The 5,351-nt window shown below is 35.9% G+C and overlaps 1 pseudogene; it reads left to right on the top strand.

The window, feature by feature from the left end:
* Nucleotides 1-798: 798 nt before the first annotated feature.
* On the top strand, nucleotides 799-3,532 carry LOC106657715 (annotated as a pseudogene).
* Nucleotides 3,533-5,351: the final 1,819 nt, after the last annotated feature.

Raw genomic sequence — 5,351 nt, 5'->3', positions numbered from 1 at the left:
GTTAATCCTATGCTTAACTGTTTTTGGGATTTTGACCGGTCAAAGTACTTTTAATGGGAGAGTCGAAAAAAGCTACTGTGCCTATTCCCTATAAAATATATTTTTTCACCTTTCCAGTTTAATAGTGTAAATAAAAAAAATAAAAAAATCAAAGTTCCCTTTGAGCCTTTAAAAAGTAATAAATATTCTTAATTGATTGATCAAGATTCAATCATAAACTCACATTTCAATCACAGTTTCATTATAAATTCAAATATAAAATGCAATGCTGGTGACATGAAATTTAATGTATATAATAAATACACTACCATTTTAACATAAAGTTTTATACATAGTTATCTTTAACATTTTTTTTTAGCCTAAAAGAAATAGCAAAACAAATGAATAGAGAGATGACTCATTGAAACAAGAAATTTGTGGATGTCAAAAGTTCAATGTGGCAGAATTATTGGTTATATTTATGAACATCGCTAAAAGCATCATTTAACGTGGGTCGCATTAATAGATATATTCCACGCTTTAAATTTCATTTTCAATGTAAAAATCATGCCAGTAACAAAGTATATGATTCACAAATTGATGAATGTCGACACTAGCAGCTTTAAATACCATGAAGTATGCACAAAATGTTCCAGCTATTTTGGTAGTAGTTCAATAAAGAACGGTAAAAAAAGTGCGCTTGTTCAGCAACAACTTCTTCTTTTCTTGAGATAGATGTTATAGATCAATTGGAAAAAGTATTTTCGGACCCTGTTATCATCAATAGCTTAGAAGAACGATTTAAAAGGAAAAAAAAACATGACGACGGTCTGGAGGATGTTTATGATTGACAAATTTATAAAAAGTACTCCCAAAAGGACGATTATTTGAAGAATAAATATAATTTTTCTTACACCTTTAACACAGATGGCTGTCAAGCAGCAGATAATTCAAAAGTATCAGTGTGGCCTATATATATTTTAATTCATGAACTGCCAGATTTTTTAAGAAAAAAGTTTACCTTGCTAGTTGGTTTATGGGTTGCAAAAGAAGAACCCGATATGAATATTTTCCTTGAACCTTTCGTTAAACAAGCAAACATTTTATCAAACGATGGTTTTACGTGGCGCCTCGATGATAAAATTATAACCAGTAAGTTATTTCCGCTTGGATGTTGCGTCGATTCTGTTGCACGTTGCGCTATGCTGAATATGAAAAGATTCAATGGGTTTTATGGCTGTACATACTGTGAACATCCGACAGTAAATGTGAGTGGAGTAGATAACGTTCTTGAATTAAGGACAAATGAAAAAGTAAAGGAACAAATGATAGCGGCAGCCTCAACAAAAGATGATGTTTTAGGAGTATGGGGTCCTTCATCATTAATGAACTTGAATCATTTCGATCTTGTTCAAGGAATGGTAGTGGACTTCTTACATGCGTGTTTGGTTGGAGTGACGGAATTATATACTGAAATTATTATGACAAATACAAAACAAGAATTTTACGTTGGGTCACCAGCCAAAACATTTATTATTAACCAACGTTTGTTATCTTTTAAGCCACCGTCATGTATTGCTAAAACTCAGAAGGTATTAGTGAACGCAGTAATTGGAAAGCATCAGAGTGGCTGATATGGTTACTATATTATTCTCTGCCATGTTTAGAAGGACTTTATCCAAAAAAATATTCAAATCATTTAGCTTTATTTGTGAGAGCGATGAATATTCTTTTAGAAGATTCCATAACACCGGAAATGTTAAAAACCTCTTCGGATCTATTGATAAAATTTGTGTATTATTTTGGTCAATATTTTGGTAATGAATATATGCGTTATAATGTTCATCTTTTATTACATTTGACCAAATCGGTAAAAAATTGGGGTCCTCTTTGGGCTATAAGTACGTTTCCATTTGAAAACCAGAATAAAAATATATTACATTTGAAAAAAAGTAACTACGAAATCGCTTCACAAGTAGCCATTAGATTAATCACTTATCAACAAATTCCTGCACTTGAAAATAAAGATTATGTATCGAAACCCGTTCTTGAATTTTGTACGGAACTAAATTCCCAGCGATTGAAAAAAACGTGTAAGATTGGAGATTGTATACTATTAGGGGCAGCAAAAAAAGTTAGTTTGAGCAAAAAAGAAATAGAAGCTCTAAGTTATTTTGTTAATACGAACGATATTCAAGAATGTTTAAAGTACCAAAAAATTATTTACAAACACAGATACACGACGTGTTTTTACGCAAAAAAAATAAAAACAACGATTCCATCATAGAAACTAACGACAATGAATTTAGTATAATAACCGCGATATGCAACATAAAAGTGAATGATAACTTTAGCGTATATATATTTTTTAGAAAAATAGTTATATCGAAATCTTCCCTCGTTAAAAATAATTTAGATGTCGGTGAAAGAGTACATTTAAATGCTTGCGATGTATCTAATGATGTTCGTTGTATAAATTATGCATCTTTATATAGACCTTGTATTCTAAATAGAATAAAAAATAAATATTTCATAAGTTCTCTTGTGAACGGAGTGATGGGAAGAATGATAAATTAATTTATAATTGTTATTTTTGTACAATAAAATCATTGTATTATATAATAACTTAAATAATTATATTTATTTTGATAAAATAATGATCCCACCGCCAAACATTGTATAAGCATTAAGTCTGTGATTATAAAAATAAATACTTACTTCAATACGACATTTTCTTTTTCAATTACCTGTAAACCCTTATCAACTTTCATAAACTTTTGTGAACTTTTATGTGTTTTTTTTAAGTTTTAGAAACTTTTCATAACTTTTATCAGCAGATTATAGATTTTTATAAAAGTTGAGATTATTGTAATATAATGAAACCAGAAATGAAAAAAACTATAAACTTTTAGAAATCTCTAATAACTTTTATAAACTTTGAATAGCTTTTATTAGCAGTTTATAGTTTTTTCTAAATGTTGAGATTATTCTAACATATTGAAACCGAAAAATGAAAAAAAACTATAAACTTTTAGAAACTTTTATAAACTTTTTTAAACTTTTATAATCATTTAATAAATTTTAATAACTTTTATAAACTTTTAATAATTTTTATTAGAGTCTAAAATCCGAAAGTTTATAAAAGTTGCTAAAATTTATTAAATGATTATAAAAATATATAAAAAGTTTATAAAAGTTTATAGCAAAAAATTATTTCCGTTCGGGTCTCATCTAATCTGTTAATCTGTAATTATTCTGTATTTTTATTCTTTATTTGATTTTCGCGCTTACACCAGATGTCGCGCTCACCTTTCTTTGTATCCGGCCTCTCGGCCCTTTTTGTGTAACTGCTCACTCAATCCTCTCGCGCCTACTCGAGAGCTCATATATATTTTGTACGTAAATTGTCTTTAATTAATAAAAGTTATAATTAACAAGTGTCATTCTCACTCTTAATTCTCACAGGTTATGGGCCCAGACATTGCAAAAACATAACCGAGATAAAAGAGACATACCATTTTCAATAGTGCAAAAGTTTCAGTGTCGGAAGTGAGGTTAACCACGCGTAGTATTGATCAAAGATGTCCGAAAATCAATACGTAACGCACACTCCGTGCTTCGAGCTACTCTCTCGCGACAATTACGACACATGGAGGATCCAGGTAGAAGCCTTATTAATCAAAAACGACGGCTGGGACTTCGTCTCGGGCGCTACACCAGCACCTGCAATCGGAGGGGCCGACGCCGCTGCACGGACCGCAGCCGAGGCGGCTTATAAGGCATGGCTGGTGAAGGACCGAAAAGCCAGATCAGACTTGATCCTCAGCATCTCGCCCTCCGAGCTACAGGAGATCAAGAATTGCAACACATTGCATGAGGTATGGACAAAGTTGGAATCGACGTACGCATCAAAAACGCCCGCGCGTAAAGTCTCGCTGTACAAACAGTTGACTCAGCACAAGATGGCAGACAGCGACAGTATGATCGACCACCTCAAAGGTTTCTTTGATGCATCTGACAAACTGAAGTCGACAGGCGCTACTCTGGATGACGATTTGCTAGCAATTATGCTACTCCAAAGCCTTCCGACGAGCTTCGAGAACTTCAGATGCGCAATCGAATCGCGCGATAAGCTGCCAGATCTCGAAATTCTAAAAATAAAAATCCTGGAAGAGCACAAGTCTCGGCATAGTGTAAACGATAATCATAATAGTTCGGCAATGATTGCCAAAACTAAGCAAGATTACAGTCGCATAAAAGGTGGCTCCACCTCGAGACCCGCATCGAACAACGCAACGTCGCATAAGCAGAAACCTTCTTACAAATGTTGATTTTGTAAGAAAAAGGGTCACAAAGAAGCGGACTGCTATAAAAAGAAAAGAAGCCAAGAAGAAGCGAAAAACGAAACCTCCGGCTTATGCTTTTTCACCAGCACTACAACTAGTTCGAAGCGGTGCCTAGACAGCGGGAGTATTTCTCACGTATGCGGCGACGAGAGCATGTTGAAAAACATCACACGGCACAATGGCAGTCTGCAACTCGCCAGCAACACCACAGCGGCAATACGCGCTAAAGGTGACGTAAATATCGTGCCTAGAAACGACTCTACGATTGTAACTCTAAAAGACACGCTGCTCGTACCCGACCTCAGAACCAACCTCATGTCCGTCGCGAAAGTTGTCGACGCCGGATTTGACGTAAAATTTAGCAAGAAACTTGCGACGATCACCGCTGAGACTGGTGAGGTTATCGCCCGCGCTGAGAGAATTGGCGACCTATTCTTCATCGACGGAGCCGAGCGACCACGACCTATCTCCGCAATGGCTAAAATCAACGTTGACATGAGTGAATGGCACGCTTGACTTGGTCACCTAAATTCCAACGACTTGAAGACTATGATACAGAAACAACACACCGAGGGCATGGGCAATGTAAAAGTCGAAGACATAGGCTGCTGTTCAACATGCGCCATCGCCAAAATGACGAGAGAACCTTTCGAATCTCGCGTGCGATACGCGGCGAATCCTCTCGAAGTAATTCATACCGACGTATGCGGCCCAATGAGAACAACATCCAAAGGCGGAGCGAGATGGTTCGTGACATTCATCGATGAGCACACCTGCTTCTGCCACGTCTACCTGATGAAGGAGAAGAGCCAAGTCACTGAAAGATTCGTCGAATTCAAGAATATGGTCGAAAAACAGACTGGGCATTCCATCAAAGAGTTACAGTCCGACGGTGGGGGGAAGTACGATAATCGCAAGCTTGATAACTTGTGTAAAAACGCCGGCATCAAGCGTCGCTTCACTGTACCCCACACGCCGCAGCAAAATGGCCTCGTCGAGAGAAAGAATCGCACCTTCGTCGAGACG

This window comes from Trichogramma pretiosum, unplaced genomic scaffold (genome assembly GCF_000599845.2).
Source record: "Trichogramma pretiosum strain Unisexual culture from Peru unplaced genomic scaffold, Tpre_2.0 scaffold71, whole genome shotgun sequence".
In the NCBI taxonomy this organism is placed as follows: Eukaryota; Metazoa; Arthropoda; class Insecta; order Hymenoptera; family Trichogrammatidae; genus Trichogramma; species Trichogramma pretiosum.
This window is presented reverse-complemented; position numbering and strand designations above follow the sequence as displayed.